Below are 19,249 nucleotides of genomic sequence, written 5' to 3'. Positions count from 1 at the left end.
AAGTCAATGGCACAGAATGACAGGGGACCATTATCCACTCTTTACCTCAGCCAAGCACAGGAGAGGACAATGATGAGAAGAACATTTCTAGTGAGCACAAAAAGCAGCCTCAAAGGGAGCCTAGAAATAGTCAATCACCTGCCCGTTCAATGGAGACTATGACAGTCAAGACCATGGGGCATGTAGCCAAAAAGAACCACAGAACAGGGTTGCAAGACCTGATTGTAACAGACAGCAGGACCGGACGTCCCAGAGTGTAAACAAATGATGAACTACTAGAACACCTCAGTTCAAGCGGGCGGAAAAGATCAAAAGATGCCAGTCTAACAGAGACAAGGCCCAGGAAGTAAATACAGCAAATGTACCCGGGGACACATGGGAAAATCTAGAGCCAACCACAGTTTAAAACAAGCAAGAGAACCCTGAACCTTAGACAGAAAAAAGGCCCACAACATGTTAAAACAAATCCTATGGAAGCCAGGGCTAGAGCCCGACACCTCAAACGCAGCAGACAGCAACCAGGAAAAAGAGCAGTTAGGTTCTAACACCTTAACCACTCCTCCCCACCCAACAGGGACATACGGGAAAGCAAAGTGGCCCTGGATGGATAGCACCAACTTCCAAATCCTATAGAGTGCATAAGCTAAAATGGCTTATGCATACATCCCCAAGCTTCAGCCCTAGCAGAGGCCGAAGAGAAAGCAAGAGAAACCAAGGCCTAACCCATAAGCTAAAAACCAATCAGGGAGCCAGTGTGAATGTAAGAGTGGGCATGGCCTACCCCAGCACACTTCAACTCAACAGGGAGTTCAGGTCAAGAGAAAGGCAAAGCAGCCACGGCTGAACACCCTAAACCCCAAGCACAGCAGAGAGCATAAGAGGAAACCAGAGTGACAAACGCCAAACACTTCACGCACCAAGGCTTGCAGGGAGCACAAAAGGAAACAGAGTAGCCAAAGCCAAACACCAACAACCCCAACCCTACAGGGGGCACAAGGAACCAAATAGGTCAGAGCCAAATTCTATCCCAGTGTACAACAAAAGAAGCAACCAGAGTGATCAGAAGTTAACTCCACCAATCCCACAAGCAAATAAACAAGTGTAAACCAGACATGCTGGAACTCAAGACCCAAGACTACTGTGGAAGTATAAAGGAAAAAGGGTGCAAGAGGAAGGAGGAGACCAAAGAGAGGACTGAAACAACAATCTGAGAAGGCTTACACAAAACAGATATCTTCACATCTCATTGCATTACTACGTGAGGAACCTCTTTGCAAAATCAACCTCTGCAGAAGAACTCCAAAGTCCCATGGTGAACTATGGTCACAGGAACCTTTAATCAAGAAATGGATGAAGCCCAAAAATAGAGAGCCTCTACTAGGACACCATAACTTTCCCACATCTGTATTGCCAAAAGGGGAAAACCTAGACATAGGTCAGCCAAGGGCACCTAACCTGGGGGAAAGATCCAGAAATGTCAACACTGTGCACAGGCAAAGAAGGCATCTAAAATCACAAATACCCTTGACAACAGAGGCAAGAGAAGGTTGTTTGGAGACCAAAAATCTACACTGGCACCAGCCTCCAAGATAAAAACAAAAATATCACCGGAAAGTAAGATCCAGGTAACCACCTATAAGCCACAAGACTAGCACATGTGCATGGGAAACCCAAAGCAAGGCCAGAGATTAGGAACATCCAGGGACACCCCTCCAAGACAGAAGAATGACCAGGGAACGAGAAATGAGAAAGTGAACCCCACAGTCTTGAGGCCAGCAAAGAAGGAGGCCCAAGAATCGACTGACATCCTGATTGGTGAGTTCACCTAATGGAGCAGGGCAGCCCCGATAAACAGGAAAAGCAGCAAGCCACAGCCTAGCTCTAGGAAGATGTCTAGAAACTCTTCCCATTTAATGGGTTTGGGATGTCCGTCAAAGACCCGCAAAAGCAAGGAACACAACCCTGGCCACAAGCCCTGCAGAGAAGGCAAGGCCATACAGGAAATAGACTCATGTAACCCCCAACCGCAGCAGGGAGGCAGTTGTGATTTGTGCATTATAGATATGTATTGTGTAGGTGGTTTAGGACAGTGTAAAGTGTGGGAGGGGGGTATTCTAGGGTGTAGGTGATGCTTTTTGTATGGGGTGAAGCTTATGTGTAAGATGTAGTTGGTGAAGGCGAACAATTACGTGATGCAGTGTGTAGGTAGTGTGCAGTGTAAATAATGTAGGTACTGCATGGTATAGTGTGCAGGCTCTATAGGATATTAGAGGGAGTCTAAGTGAGAGTATATGGCATATGTGGTAGTGTAGGTTGTGATTCAGGTGATTATGTGTGCGTATAGGTGGTGTTGGCATATGGTTAGAGTAGAGAAGATGGAGGTGAGGGTGAGGGTTTAATTGTTGGTGTATGTGTATGTTGTGTGAGTGTAAGGTGTAAGTGGGGATATATGTGTAAAGTGGAGGTATAGGTGAGGGTGCAGATAGGAAAGTGGATGTAATTTGGGAATCCAGGTGTGTATGGTGTAGGTGGTGGATTAGAGTGTGGGTTATAGATGTAGATATAGAACGTGGTGTTAGTGTAGAGCGTAGATGGTACAATGTGTTGGTGGGAATCTAAGTGTATGTAATAGTGTAGGTAGTTGGCTGGGTTATAATGGATAAGAAGCAACACTCTAGGGTTGGAGAATAAGGCGGGGAAGTGCTTCTCCTGCCTCCTGATGTCTAGGGTGACATAAGTGGTGCAGAAGTGTGAAGGGAACATGTGGTTAGAGCTGTATAGGGACAAGGTGCAGAGGCTGTAAGATATTGATGATGGAGTAGGGTGTAGCTTGAGTAGGGTGCTGCTGGTGCTGTAAGCTTAAGGTGTTGTGGATGTTCTAAGAAATATGATGATGTTCATTCTTTTTTGCTGCTGAAGAATGTGTACGGTTTTGAACACATCTCTAATTATAATGTTTTTATTTTAATGACGAAAATATTAACATTTTGCATAGTATGTGAGTCCAGAATAGTGCGAGAATTTCCGGTGCACTAGATTAAATAAAGTATGTATGTATGTCTTTATATGGTATTCTATAGTGCAAACCTAGCTAAAAGGCTGTGAAGTTCTGTAGAGGGTCAAAGACAAGCATAAAGTCAGCGAGTGATAGGAGAGATACCCGGGATGTGGATGGTTAATGCATTGTGATTAGGGCTCCCGGTTTCCCGTTTTTACGGATTTATACATATAAATACAGACGGAAATCTATATTTCCTTTGTCTGTATTTATATTTATAAACGGCAAAATACTAGCAAATTTTACCACGCTGCTGTCTGGTATTTTGCTACCGACGGGGCACTTGAATGACTTGGGATGCCTGCTGTAGTAGAGGCTTCTCACACTTCAGTCTGGCAAGAAGGGGTGAAATAAACAACAAAGCCTCGTTAACATGTGAATGTTTTTTTTAATGGCCTGTGAAGTACTTGGGTGAGGCTTGTCAGCTTCGTTATCTCGTGCAGCAGGAAACTGCTGTCAGGGCACCTCCAGGCCCTCACTACGCGGCGGATTCCTTTCATAAAGAGCACTGGGGTTTAGATTATGGACCCCTCCTTTGCTGGCTCATGCTGAGGGACCCCCGCGAGAGTAAATAGCTGCCTGCTGGGAGCTGACTGCGTGGCGGCTCACTGGTGTTTAGTGTATTGCCTCCTTCTTTGCTGCGAGGGAGGAGGGGGGCATACAATGAGGTAATGGTGACCTTTTGCTGGAGCCGAGTAGAGATTGTCACCAGGCACGGAGAGAGGTGAGCTAGGCGGCCGTGTTGCTGCTCTCGGTGGCACCGGCCATTGGTGCTAAAGTAAGTGTGCCTATAGTGTGGAACATAAAACCATTTACCGGCGCGCTCGTGTTGTCATGTTTTAAATTCCACAGGAAGGGTCCTGTCTCAGCAAGAGGTCAGAGACATCCGGGCAGCTTCGGTAATTTTAACATTTTTTTGGGTATGGAAAAGCTCTGACCCACCGCATCCACCCTCAGTATCTGAGCCTCTGCAGATTGCAGTTTGTGATTTAAAGCAACATTCCGGTTCATTATGTCCGTGTTTTCCAAGCCATTGCAGGAGTGGAAATGTGTTGTTTGAGGCGTTTTGGGTACTCAGGAGGGTAATTTGTTTTGTTAACCTCGACTGCCACAGTCCCAAACCGCGTTCTCAAGTATCCTGATGATAATGGACTATTCCATTGCCGGGTGAAATAACTTACCTAACATGCAGTGAAAGTGCATGCTGGGATCTGTAGTTCACTACAGGTACTGCAGATCTGTTTGTGACTTTGCACGACCTATCAGGATTGCCATTCAAGGCAGAGCGACTAGAGGCAAATAAAAGAAATAAATTCCAAAGTGCTGGCTGCACCAAACACACAGCCCGCACTCGCAGCCACAGACACTTGATTTGCACATTTAGTTTAACATGCCATGCACAGACTGCAGTGCTGCTCTAGGTACGAACCGTTTTACACAGACTATTAACAAAGTCGCCCTCTCCAGGCAGTGCAGGACGTGCATGATCTGTGATATGTATTCGGAGACTGCCGCACGATGAAAGGAGCAGTGGTCAGAGTAAGCATGATTTGAAACTTAAACAAAACCTTACCTTCTTTCAGTGTACCACCTGTGTCTGAAGCCAGCACAAGCCACGAGTCTGCAGACCGAGTGCGGCTTTTTATTAGACAAAATAATTAATGCACAGACTTTATGCCAAAAGTGTCAGTGAGACTGTGCCAGCCACGTGTTAACCTGCAAATTTACTTTTTATTGCTAGTGCGCGATTATGACTCGGTATCACTGATATCGGACACGACAATGAGGATGTTTAGTGTAAAATGTCCTAAATACTGTGTGTCATCCGGCCTCCCATGCTGCGGCACTGGCAATCACAGCCGTCTGGTAGGAGGCCTGAAACTACCCAATGGAAGCAAATTTCATATGCCCAGCTCTTCAAGTGTTGCGCCCCACCTGACTAAGAAAACATCTGCGTACTTCCGCAGGGCCCGAGGCACACCTGTCTGGTTCTGCCAGGGTCACCGAGCGCACAGTGACTGGACGCCGCTCTCCAGCAGCATGAGTGACACAAGTAAGCTGTGAACTGGACTGATGCATGATTTGCAGCGATTTACAACTGTCCTGAGCTCTAAGACAGTAAGACACAGCCTCTTAGTGTGCCTGTCTACCTTATCGTGGATGCCTAGGCAGCATAGTCAACCCACTCGTAAGTAGTGTTGCCACCTTCTCTAAACAAATACCTGCCATTGGTTCACCTCATTTTAGGATTTAAGAGTCAAATAGAATATACAATGTTATGAAAATTGTCTTTATAAAGTTTCTTAGTTTTTATAAATCGCCTTTCTGTCTGTTTACTTTAATTAACAGCCAGCGTTTATTAAGTTGGCTGTTCCAGAACATTGCAAAGTGCATTCTTCTTCTTGTTTTTATTGTTTAATGTATGTACAAATGAGTATTGTGCTGCATAACCAAATACGTATAAGGTCCCAAAGGCGAGACCTATTGGCTATGCCAATGCTTGTTATTTGTTTTCTAGTACAATATAGACTATATTGTAATACAAAACAAATAAAATTGTCAATTTAAATAAATGTGGAAAAATACTAGCTGTAGCGTCGTCTTTTGCTTGTGGCAAAAATAAATGTGGATAAATACAGAAAAAATGGGCAAAAAATAAATATGGATAAATACAGACGGAAATGGCAAAAAAATAAATACCATAAAACTGGGAGCCCTAATTGTGATGTAGTGTTCCTTAAAGAGGTGAATCTTCACCTCTTTCTACAAGGGAGTAGTGTTGGGCTAGTCCTCATGGATACAGAGGTTGTTCTCAACCCGGAGTGCCAGGATAAATAAAAAAGACCTACTGCCTGATTTTTTCTTTTTTTACATATCGTAGTCTGCAATCTGATGGTATCCTGGCTGCAGGTGTTCCAACAACCAGCAGGGATGAGCTTTTCTACAAAATAAGCGGGGCTGCTGGTCATGGTGGCTTTGTAAATGATGCAACTGTACACCTGCCAACTGACCCGGTGCCACCGTGTGACACACGATATCGGCTTCCATCGCACAGTCTCCTGGTGAGGAGCCGATATCACACAGTGGCAGCAAAAATGAGCTGAGAACCACTGTAGATAGTGGTTTTCCAGCTCGTTTTCCCAGGTTTTAAACTGCTGACATCCATTAAGGGGTCTAAAAACAGCCAAGGACGTTGGCACCAGCCTCAGCAAGCTTTTCTTTGGATGGGAGGGGGCCTGAGGGTGAGGTTCAAAGGTGCCTTGTAGGTACTTCTGCTATTAGGCCAAACCCCTTCATGGCTCCGCCCCTCCTCACACAGACAGGTTGTTCTTCTAGTTGGCAGGTATGCAGTTTGGCTCTGAACATAGTGCTGGCTGCCAAGGGAAGCAATGAAGTTCCATAAGGATGGGGGTGATGTGGCCGTATTTCTTCAGGTCCTGGATGAGAAATCCAGCTGTGTGTAGGATGCTAATAAGAGGTGCCAATGTGGAGTATAGCATTCCATGGAGCAGGACATTATCACCATCCAAATGTGAGAGTATGGCAGCTTGAACAGCAGTTCTGAAGTTGCTTTCTAGAAGAAACTTCTTCACTTTCTTTAGAAGAGAGAACTGGAACGTGGTATTTTTTGCTTTTTGGTAATGTGTTCATTGAGGGTGAGATTTGTATCAAGGGTGAATCCAAGAGACTTGGCATTCGAAGAAAGTCAGGGTTCAAGCTGTCAAAGTTCACGTAATTGAGCAAGGTTTCTACTAATTCTTGTTTGTTGTTATTGGCAAATAACTGGGCATCCTGGCCTGGATGTTGTTCTGGCAGTGTTGCAGGCATTGGATGTCAAAAGCAGGTGAGAGTTCAAACTTTATCAATTTGCTCTAATAGGCCTGCCTTTCCCATATATTTCCTATAGATATCCTTGTGTTGCTCAATGAATGTGCCACACAGTCTTGCCTTCTGGTGGGCTCCCCATATATAGTTCAAAACAAATTTTTTCCAGCGTTGCACAGTAATTCGGCACTGCCACTATGTGGCACTCTAAACAGCTGTTTTACCTTGCCTTGCCTTGTAAAAGTACAGACAATGTACATGGTTGTGTAAAATGTTGAGAGCCTGTGGCAATGCAGGGTTTTGGTGGTACTGTATGGAGTAGCTTAGTAGGATGTTGATGGTTTATGGCGTATGTGTAAAAGTATAGGGTGTCCTGGGTTAAGATGTAGTTTATGTTGCAGAGTGTGGATGGGTGGATGTTGATGTGGTTGTGTAGGGAGTTGGTGGTTAGATAGAGAGTAGGTGGTAGAGGGAGTAGGATTTAGAAGGTGGCTGGGATGTATGTGTAGGATGTATGTTGAGCAGTAGTGTTTGGTTGATGTGCGGGGTAGAGTCAGGTGTTTAGATTGGAATATGAGGTGTAGGTGAATTATACATATGATGAATGTTGGAGGGCGGTGCCGTTGTACAAAGCAGTATATAGTGAGAGTGTGGTGGTGTTGGTGTACAGAGTAGAATGTGGTGTATGACAAAGAAGCGGGTGTAATTATTTGTTTATTTGAAAGGTTTTATATAGCTCTGGCTAGACCCGGAGGTATCAGAGCACTTTACATGAGTATCAGACCATAACTCCAGGTTACATGGTTACGAAGGTTACACAGTTAATAGAGCCTGGCAACATAGTTACAAGAAGGTCGAGACAAACAAAAAGGAACATATACTTAAGGGAAAAAGCAGGCAAGGGGAGAGATTCCGGGGAGGGGTGGTAAGAGCAGGGGAAGTAGACAGAGAATGGAGGAGGGAAAGAGGAGGGCAGGGTGAGAGACACAGCATGGAAAGAGGAGGGGGAGGGTGGCGGGAACACAAACCGGTAGATGAGTCAAAGCTGCGTCCAAAGGCCAGTAAGCTGTGATCCCAGGGGAAGTGGTATCATTTCCCCATCTCTGTTCCGAAAGGCTCCCTAAGTGCAGTGGACACTCTCAGAGGGGTCTCTGAGACTCCAGGGCCTACATACTAGATCCTTCCCCAAAAAGGGGAGAGGGAGTGCTTTGGCAAGGGGTGCCATACCATACCTCAACTGTGAGTGGCTCCCTTGGCACTGTGGACTCTCTCAGCGGCTATGCTGAGACTCCAGAGTATATATATTGGATCTTTCCCCAACAAGGGGAGAAGGAGGGCTTAGTCAAAGGGCACAAAAGGACAGGGGGCTAGGCGGTGTAGCGGGCAAGGGGAAAGATTCAGGTGAGAGGGGATGGGAGCAAAGGAAGTAGACAAAGAACGAAAGAGTGCTAAATGGGAACAGATAGATAGATAGGAGACAAGGAAAAAGCAGAGTTACAGAAATACGATGAGGGGGGTGGGCGAGACAGGGAGACGGGGAGAAAAACTGTGCACAAAGTCCGGCAGGGTAGGTGACGGTCAGGGGATGAACCAAGGCCAATCTCTTCAATAGCTGAACAGAGCAGCTCCACCGGGCGTCGGACATAGTGCTCGGACTCCGCTGTCAGGATGGAGATCAGGAGTATACTCAGAGATTATCATTGTGCGTTGATTAGGTGGTGGTCGCTTACACCCGTCGTTCACCTCTGCTCCATCGCTGCCTCTTTGCTCTGTTTACTCTACCCCAGGGTCCCAACAGGCGCCCCCGTCCCAGGCACATTCTCTACCTAGTGACGGTAGCAGCGAAGAATTGCAAGACCTTGATATTTGTGGCTCTTTTAGGTGGCATAAGTTGAACGCCGTCCGGTCAGCCTCTGACCGCCCCTCGTTCTTCGTGTATCGAAGGCGCTTTCTCCAAAGGGGTTTGGGGCCTCTTTTGGTGTTGCTCCGTTACCTGTGGCCCCCAAGACTCCGGACTCCTCCTCCTAGATGTTCGCTAAGTGTTAGGCGTTGATCCCCGCCTCTTTGAGGACACAGGGCAGATAGCTTAATGGTGTGGGCTAGGAGCTCCTTCTTGATATCTCTCGCCCATAGCCAGAGCCGTCTGTTAGTTGTTAGATCTTGGTTTTGCTGGCCTTGTCATTGTGGGGATGTCCTGAGCGATGGCCATCATAGGGTCAGGCATGGATCTACCAGCTCTATTCTACGATCCTGGCAGAATGTAGGGCAAACGTTTCTGCGGCCCCTAACACTAATGTGACACTAGGATGGCAAATGTCATAAGGGTCGCCGCAGCTCTGGGCCCCTCCCCCCCCCCCCAGCAGGGTCTGCCGTTCGTGCTCACCTCGTGGCCTCCAGTGATTTTGGGGAGTTCTACTCGCCTATTGTCTTTACTGGTTACTGGCGCAGTCACTGAACTCGCAGCCCCTCTCATTGGAAGTATGGGCATCCTTTGTGGGTCACAGCTCCTCCCAGATTTCAGGTAACAGAGCTCAGCATGACCACTCAGGCTCAGTTCAGTATCTGTCTGCAGTGCGGCCTATTCCCTCCCTGCTGAGTACACTGCACTGCTGATGGCCATCTGCCTCCACTCCCTCGCAGCCTTCCCACACAATAATGTTTACGCAGCTCCAGTGGTGCTGTTCACACTGGCCCCTAAGAAAGCGAATACAGAGTCACACCTATCTTACATGGCAGTTCTTTACATCACGTAATGCACTACAACGCTGCATCCCGCTGTTTCCCCCGACACTGGACTGCTGCCATAGCACGCGATCCACACAGCCCCTGCATATAGCGTCTTGAGAGAGCATCCGGGAGCGCTCAAAAATACTTCTCACTCCCTCGAACCCACCGCAACACAGGGAAGGAGGGAGCTCCCGCCGCCGTTGGGCCATTTGTTGTCATGGATGTGTGCCCGCAGTTTCGGTTCCCGCTGTGTCTCACCTAATCTGTGGCCGCAAACTCACTCTGCTGCCGGAACGAATCTCCCAATCGGACCACTGCAATCCGCCTGATTGCGCCGTCTTGTCTCGGCAGTACGCGCTCCAGTATCAATGTCCCGGCCGGCCACCGCCAAGCCGAGGTGTGTGATCACTTGCTACCACACATCTTCTCCACCACTGCGAGTGCAGATCGATCCGGGCCGCCATCTTGTGCTCTGTATGCCGCAAGGCCGTTCTCTCGGATCAGCAAGCAGGAGCCATGAAAGGTGCATTTCACTTTTTGAGGGGGGGGCACTGTCAGCTGGATAAACGGAGGTCAGCTGCATCGCCGAGCATTTCTCTCGACCACCTGGTGCGGACTCACAGTACCCCAGGAGCCATCTTAGCATATTCAGTGCAGGGACGTCGCAGCTCATCTCTCTGCGATGCAAGATCGGAGAAGGGCGATTTTGCGCCTCAGGTGATCCACCTGCAATCCGGCTGCAAAATCTCTGTCTTAGGTAGGATAACAGTTTGAGATGTTTAAGGGCATTTGGAGTGTCTGGGGTAGAGCAACCTGCACCAATTAATGTGTGGGTTTGACATGGTTGCTACTGCCATTTATTACACTGCCATAGAAAGAAACGATAATTAAAGAATCAGCTGTGCTGTTCCGGAGGCATTCTTTACTGGGAGTAGTATGCACCCTTATGCAATGTCTTTCCCCCTGGGTGTTGCGTGTTTGGCGTAGTGGTGTTTCGTCTTGCACGGTGTTTCAATCTTGCACTTTCCTGTGAATGCCACACACAAGTCTCTTCATAGATTTGGTCCAGTGAATCTATTACGCATGTTACAGGCAAGTTTTATTGGGTTTCATACCGTGGAACAACTTGGGCAGTTCAACAGCTTCCCAGTATTCCAAAACTGTGGTGCGAGTCTGCTGTTTGCACTCTCAACCCTACCTGCATCTATGGAGAATCTTCCATTGTCTCGAGTCTCTCTTTCCGCGTTTGTGCTGCTGCGCGGCAACGTTTTGCTGCTTGAGAACGTCTGGAGTCATCCGGCACAACGTACATAACGTGCGCCATTTTGTGGATGAATACTTCTACTAAGGACCTGTGCCACTAAGCATTCTTTCTTCCAAGTATTTGCCAACCACGGAATGGTGTTTATCTTGACAACCATGTTCTGTTCGCTGACAATAAAGTTATCGGCAAGTTGAAGTTGACCGGGATCGTCACGACGTGATTTTTGGCTGCACCATGAAGCTACAGGTTTTTTTTTCACTTTATTTCTTGTGTTTTGGCATGACTGAAAACAGTGCACAGTCGAGGGGCTGTCACAAGCGCAGATCTTTACAAAGATGTCCGTTTTCGTCAACTTTAATTTACTTGATACATACCTCGACAAGCACTACTGTAATTTTAATGCATCTCGGAGCACTGTTTCATTGTTTTTTTTCAAACCATGGATGCCCTTCAATCAGTCGAGGTTTTCTGTGCACCAGTGCACTGTATTTTCAAAAGGTAGCCAGATTCTACCTTGTACAGCTGTTTTTTTTCTAGCACGCCTGCCTCACAATATCGCGGTGACAGGCACACCATTGACTTTCTTGCGATCCAAAATGGAGGTGCAAGTTATTTTATCTATCACCAATATTGCAAACAATGTATGTATTAAAAGTAACATCCTTTTGTGGTGTGCCAACATCGTGGGGGTCTCATTCAATGCCACGTCATATATGTCTAAGTCACTGGTGATCTGTAGTTTTTTCTTCCACATTTATCTGTCTTTCCACATTGCTGTGTGTCATATGTATACGGTGACAGGTTCACACATAGTTGTAACTCTCTTCAAATCAAATTTTAATGCAAATGGTAGGTTAAGCCTGTTTTACTATATGCATCTATGTTTGGGCTTGTTGCACATTTTATAATGTTACTGTTTCCTCAAGTTTTATCCTTCACAGGATTGTATGTTGTTTTATTTCGATTTAGCTCAACGGGGTACATATATGGACCCTAGGTACACTCTCTCAAGAGGTTGATTATCTTGATTTACATGCATGTGTGCAGTATTCCCTACGTGGGCATAGCAATGGGTGTTAGTCCCATTTACTCTATGTACATTTGCCCATTTGTACTACTCACGGTTTCAAATCTATTTCCAAGTATATGTCATGGGTACTTACCCTTATACTTTACCTGACCATGGCTATCCTCCCTCCCTTTTCGGGGTATGTCTTAGGTTCATGTTCAATTTTCTATTATACCATTACTCCACACAGTGTGTGTAGTATGGGATTTAGTTCCATTACGGTGCACGTCAAGTGGCCTCTACATGAGGTTGTCTAGGTTGTCCTTTTTAACTCACAGTGTGTGTGCCATATGGATCTTAGTCCCATTATTACAGTGCACAACGTGTGACCTCTTTACGAGGTTGTCTCTATACGAGTTTAGTCCCTCTCTCAATTGTTTTTCACCGTTTACATTAAGCCTTATTACTTTACATTGTCGATTTTCCATTGCTATGTTGTTTACAGAGAAGTATGAGTGATGTTAGTGTAATCATTAATTCTCTTCTCTGTTTTCTTTATTTCTCATGCTGTACATTGCCTCCTGCCATACCTGGCTGGCCATTGGGTGTGTCTGGAGGTAAGGATTGGTGCTTTCATGATCTTCCTTTGGTTTCTATCTTATTTGTTGTGTTATAGAAGAAAGGGAGATATGTAGTATCCTGGTTTACTGTCCATGCATGTGAATGCCATTTTCCACCACATGCTCCGCCAGTGGAATGTTGCAGGATGATGATGTATCAGGGAATGTTTGGTGTCTGTAAAGAAAAGCCACAGTTGTGATGGGTCTCAGCAGCATGCTGGCTGCTCCTGGTGGGGCTCATCTACATATCTACAATAAATCATCTTGAACTCAACAATCTGTCTGGACTTCACATTACCACACAGAGACTAAGAGTCATTCAAGCTTTCCTTCTACGAGGTGATGTTGGATTAGGAACACTCCAACATATACCTGACCTCTAAATCCTCCCCCTAAACATCAGTCTATCTCACTGGGTCAACCTCAGTGACATTAAAAAAGATTAATGTGTCAAGCCTAGTATGCACAGCAATGAACACACTAACACTGGCAGAAAAACGAAGACACTTGTAAGTGCCTGCTCACTGCGATACTCCTGTAAGATCAATACAACAGTTTGACTCTAATGATGCTGACTGCCGCTATATCAACACAAGTACAATCTATGACTAGGCATATCAACAACTGGGCTTTAGTAAGTCCAGTTTTGGTGATGTTAGGAGCAAGAAGAAAGGTCTACATTATTTTGCAGACGGCAAGAATAAGACTGTATTCCTCGTAATCTTGGTCATGTGAAAGTACAGTGCACTTATGCGTTACTTGTCAATACATGTTTTTAGTTTGGGTCAGTAAGCCTTGACACAATGAGGAGTGGAGTGACAAACAAAGTCCACTGTAAGGCAGTGCAGTCTTTCACAACATAGGGAGGCAAACATCCCTGAAGGAATGTATCCAATTCAGAATCATCTCCAGTAAAGTAGCTAGGATTTCGTTCCTAGCCCAGCATCTCAATATGTCCATCTGTCTACTGGCTGATCTGCCCATCTGTTCATTCATCTGTCCGTTTATTTATTCACTGATTTATCCATCTTACCAAACGACATTCTTACCGAGGACACCGAGCAATTAGTACACGTGGCTTGCATTTACAAAGCATTATAATCTGGCACTTCTGTCCAAGAAAGTGAACGCAGATTACAAATCTCAAAATCTCCACTTACAATTTGCTGTAAAGTAAAGCCTACGATTGGGCGGAATCATGGAGACGCAACAAAATAGAGTCATCAGTTAGCGTCCGCAAAGGCTATCTGCTTTTCTTGCCTTTGACCTCATCTCCTTTCTTATTCAGCCTTTTCTTCCTACGGATTTTGGCATCCCTGTTCTCATACTGCTCTGGAGAAAACCTTTGTAGGTCTCAGCCCTTATTCCCCGAAGATTTCCACCTCCTGCAACACAGTTTTCTCCTTGCTGCCTCTTCTTTGACCTCTGCTCGCCACTTTCCTCCAATTCGCACTCCCATGGCCTTACCAATGGCCCCCATACGCTCGTCCCCAGGTAGGGTGATGTTGTGGAATCGTACATGGTACAGTCCATGGGAAATATGTAGACTTTATTAAGTACCAAGCCAAGCGTCCCTAGCCAGCCAGTATGCAACTCAAAAGCTATGGAAACTCCATGCTCCAAAGAACACAGAAGGAACAGAGTACCATCTATTTGGCCTTAAAGCCATAACAGGTGCTCAGTGTTCATCGCAAAGAACACTAAAAACTGGGTCAGTTGGTTTCTAGTCCTATGTTTTCATCTGACAAATTAATGCACCGTAGTCAGTGATTTAAATGGAAATATAAAAGTGCAGGTACTCACTCTTTAGAGTACCTGTTAGCTCTTGAGAAGTGCCCATAGTCTCCCATTAAATGTATGAAGAATTGCTGAGAAGTGCAGGCACTCGCCCTTTCAAATTAAAGAAGTGCGTGTACTCAGTACCGGACAGTACCTGCCCCTTTACATTAAATTAATGATTGCCCTACATTAAATGTAATGGTGATTGACTCTGGTAGTTGCTTGCTTCAATTGAACCAATTTTACGAATGCATCTGATAAATAAATACAAATCTGTTATTATAAAAACAGGGCTGGACACAAGGAGCTCTTCCAATATAGGGAGATCTGGCAACCCTTGTAGTGCCTGAAGTTAGTTCCTGACTAGAGCGCCACAGTATGCCCGAGTGTGGAGATTTTTTGAGCTGTTAAATGACCAATGGGCTGCAAGAACTAGGAGTCTGCCAAGAGCTGCCTGTAGTACATCCTCTCTCTCCTGCCCTCCCCGAATTTCACAGTGTTAGTGAGGGACATCTCTACGGGCCAGTGACAGTGATGAATGTCTCGTTGTTCGACAGCCAGGGAAAGTGACTCCTCTCCTCGGGCTGGTAACATGTAGATGCAATTCTGCAAGTAAACAGGAAATAGGAAGCAGGAAGTGCCCTGGGTGGCACGGCCCTGTACCTATACTGCAGTTGTGAAAGTACTACTAAAAAGACCCATTCAGCACAGGGCACATATCCTGTTTCTTTCTACAAAAAATGTAATATTTCAAAGACAGGAGTGCGGATGCAACAATTTCTCTTGTGAAGTTGTCTGTAACTCAGACTGAATGCTTCCCTCTCGCCCCTACCTTTAGGGGCGGCAGTTGCAGTCCCAATGCACCGTCGCCAGCCTTGTAGATTGTGTTTAATTTAGGGTGGGGGTGATAAGTACATCTCTTGCCAGTCCTCGACCTAACACCAAGCCAGGGCATTATGCACGTTCTCTTCTCGGTGCCTCCATCATTGGGTATGCATTCTATCGAGTTATTGCCGCTGAATAAACACAGTGAGTTGATTAACAGCAATCCCTGTGTAGAACCCTAAAAGATCCATATACATCTTAACCTATGAAGGTTCTCAAGGAAAACAAGTGCCCCTTCAGTTGGGGGCGCTGAATGGCTCTTCCCTATATCCAATCTTCTATAGTTGCATTTTAACAGCACTGATGGCACCATTACGTTTTCTCATTAAAACAATGATTGTGAGAAAGAAGTCATTTTGGACGAGGTGGTGATCTTAATCACTCCCAAAGCTAACATTTGCTTTTTGTAATGCAATCAAAGCGAATTGCCTCAAATTCAACAAAAATAGAGACAAAGTTTTGGTGAGTGGAAATAGGGATGGCCACTGAACGCTCAACTATCAATCACAGTCATAAGCAATACTCACATATCCCTTTCGTTGTGAATAAGCATTTTTTAAATTGTCAATCATCAAACTACTGCAGTCTCTTTGGACTTTTCTCAACCAAAATCTTTAAGAAAATGTTTTTTTTTTTCTGTATCCATCGAAAAAAAAATGTAATCATACAATTATTCTAAGTCTCTATACTGATCAAGTTTTCACTGTTGCGCCTGAAATATCTGATTAAGCCCTTTGGAATATTTAGAATGCAGCAGTTTGTGGGAGCAAAGTGTAGAAACCAATCTTGCACTCCTACTACTGCCTCCAGTTTTGTAGGTGGGTTGAGTTCAAGGCCTATTACTCAGGTCATTCTTGCTTGACCTTAACCAGGCATGGACATTGTGGCCAGCATCAGAGACACCAGGTGTGGTTCCCCACTTCCACAGGGGTTACATTGGAGGTGGGTCCTTTCCATTTAAATGACCAATCCATCAAACCAAATTTTACGGGCCACCCTGGACACTCATTATCATTCTGCGATTCAGAGGAAAAGAAAGACATCACTGTGTACTTAGTGAGGCTTTGTCTGGGTACCTTAAGATTAAGAGGTGTTTAAGGGCCTAGAGGCCACTATGTGGTAGCCAAGTAATTAATACCACATTAAAGAACAGATTTGAAACCTGACAGTTATGTCCTAACCTTTCATCCTTCTAAGGTAGATGAACTGAGTACTATTGTTTCAGAAAGAATTTAGACTATTTCAGGCAAAATAAATGTTGGTGCGAGCTATAGATTTGGTGAGAATGTATATCAGTGCTCAAGGCAGCAAAAATGGCAGTGGGGGGGGGGGGGAGTTAGTGTACTTTTTACTAACCTACAATTCTTTCAGAAGTCTGTTATTCTTAGACTTTATATGCACATCTACAATAGGAAGAATGAGAATCTGTCCCGGAGGAGATGCTTACAGGTATGAGCTTATTTTCAGCTAGTATGACCTCAGTCAAGAGCTTGTCCTTTTTCTTGGACCTTGTTTGTTGGAAGGAACCTGCTTACTCACTACAACATTGATACGTTTTCTGGCTCCTTTAAAGGTTCAAGTCCTCACATCCAAGATAGGAATTATATGTCTACAATATGAGCTGTACACACTTTACATCAGCACAACCTTCCGCTGTTAAAAATCCATTCATTGAGAAGCCAAGACTGGAGTTGTTAATATTGTATGTTCACTTTTTCTGGAGTCAACCTTCTAAACCCACCTTCTCCACAACGTTTTCAATCGTAAATTCATCTCTGCAGAACATCCCCACTTTCTCATGCTGTCAGCAGAGTACTTCAAGAGGGAACCCACTCCCTTCTGCCCTAGCCTGGTTGACTGCTGTGGCAGCACTTTTCCATTAAATAATGTTCTTTATTGTTTTATTCAGGATCAACAGTACGGAGCTGAGTGCAAAATATCTATCTATCTATCTATCTATCTATCTAGCTTTAGTGGTATATTTTAGAACGGACTACGCCCTTGTAGCGCTTACTAACCCTGCCGAGGCGTTGAATGCAAGGAAGCTGCTGGAATTTTGCTGAGCTATCTTCAATACCCAAGTGGAAGACTGACAACAGCATCCACTGACCAATGCAAAAAATGTCCGAAGGGGGGACCCAGGGAGAGCTGCGCCCGAGCCGCTCTCTCCCTGGGTAGGTTCGTGCGAGGGCTGGCCACGGGGGCAGGTGGCAATTAGCTAGAGGGAGGGCCGGAGGGCTTAAGTAGGGGTAGAGTGAGCGGGAAGGGGACTGTGCCGGCGGGGGGGGGGTAGTACCATTTGTTTTTGCCCCACCCACCATTCCCTCTTTTTTCCTTTAAGCCTTTTTAAGTGTTTTAGGTACTAACTTAGTTGTCTGTAAGCTTGCCACGCTAAGACAGGTTTATTTTTTACTTCTTAGTTCGTAGGCGGGTTTTAATGGGGGGTGGGCAGCCTGGAGCGGGTTAGTCCATCCTCAAAGGGCAGTTAAAGGAAAGGAGGGGGGTATTTACAAGAGTCAGTTGCTTCTAGGTTTGTTCCAGTTAACTTGGTGGGGGGTTTACTCTTTAGTAAGGATGCTTAGTTAAGCTGAAGGAATTTGGTTTATTAAATAAATAATTGAAATATATTGGTTCAGACGTTTTTTTCACACCTGTCTTAATAAAGTGGCCTTTCTTGCTAACTAAGAAAGTAGTAGTGGACAGTGAGTTCTTGCGCGAATGGATGTCGCTGTAAATCTTGGTCCAAAATTACAACAGAGTAAAGTACGCAAATGTTTGCACAAAATGTGTATAAACTATCAGTAAATCGCAGATCGCTTTCCTGTAAGCGGCTCTGTAGGGCTCATGACAGACCAATGTTCAAAAGTCTCAATTGCTTCTAGGCATAAGCAAGCATAAGTGCAACAACTTTAAAAACATCAACTCGGTCATCTGTGGCCCTAACCGAGAAAGTAGGCTTTCGATTTGCAAGATGAATTGGTCCTTTCGTTTCGTTTTTTTACTGTGAATATTAGATTATAAAATATCTATTGCAGTCTGCCTCTAGAAGCGAAAGCATATGTCCCTGAAGTTACATCAGCAGCAATATTGCCTCAAAACAGCCTGCAAACAGTATGCGCTCGAGCTCTCTCCAAGCATTAGCTGCGAAGCCTGGTTCTCAGCAAGCAAGATACAACATTTTAAACACACCTTGCACAACTGCACAGCCAGCATGTCTCACGCAGCTTTAGCGATGACAATTAATAATTAAAGTCACTTGCATAAATTCCCACTCACCGGTGCTCCATGGTGTGGCTTGGCACGGCTGGCATCATGGGACCGGTCCACGCAGCCTCTGTGATCCTGGCTGCAGCCCGGCGCGGGTCACCAGAGACCGGCTCCCAGTGCAGCTGCGAGAGGGGCGGCCAGGTGGGAAGGACGGCCTCGCAAACACAAACAGCATGTCTGTCAGCTGAAGCCGCGGGGGCGGGGCGGGCCTGTCAGGGGACCGCGCCAGCCAATCAGCACCCCGCCCCCCAGCAGGCCGCTGTTTAGGAGATTGTGTTTCGTTCTTGGGAGAGGGAGCTGCGTGTGGTGAAGACAGGAAGCAGCGAGCGGGCGGGAATGAAAACTAAAGCCAGGGAGACACGCAAGTGCCAGGCTGAGCCGGCTGCACAGAGAAACAAACGCACTGACAGTCAGGAAGAGCATCTCAGAGGCAGATCTTAACCGGGGCAATTTAGTTAATAAGGACAATTGCTTATTTTCATTATCCTATTTAATCTTCAATTCCTTTTGGTGCCTTCAGATGTGATAGTTACCAGTCTCATTGCAACCGGTGACCTGCACTCTTAAAGAGACACGGCCGAGCACTACAGTCTGGGGGTCGAAGGGTAGTCTCATGTTTTCTTAAAGCATTTGTGTACATGTATTCATGTATGAAAGGCATTTTACACGTTATGGGTGCATCTTTGATTTTTTTGTAACATAGACAGATGGGGTGTGATTAATCATACACTGTTGTTGGTAGTGTCCAATCTTCTCGCTTCTTTTCATATACGTAACATCAAGTCTATTCTCTGTTTTCCTTTTTTCTAGGTGTC

At 45.6% G+C, this 19,249-nt stretch overlaps 1 protein-coding gene across 1 annotated transcript in view; it reads right to left on the bottom strand.

The window, feature by feature from the left end:
* TRIM2 (tripartite motif containing 2) overlaps positions 1–18,569 on the bottom strand; it is a 460,803-nt gene extending 442,234 nt beyond the window's left edge. The window contains exon 1 of the mRNA XM_086962313.1: positions 18,444–18,569. The gene's annotated coding sequence lies outside the window, so the exon portion shown is untranslated. The remainder of the gene's footprint in view (positions 1–18,443) is intronic.
* Positions 18,570–19,249: the final 680 nt, after the last annotated feature.

Source organism: Lissotriton vulgaris, chromosome 3_1 (genome assembly GCF_964263255.1).
Source record: "Lissotriton vulgaris chromosome 3_1, aLisVul1.2, whole genome shotgun sequence".
Lineage (NCBI taxonomy): Eukaryota > Metazoa > Chordata > Amphibia > Caudata > Salamandridae > Lissotriton > Lissotriton vulgaris.
This window is presented reverse-complemented; position numbering and strand designations above follow the sequence as displayed.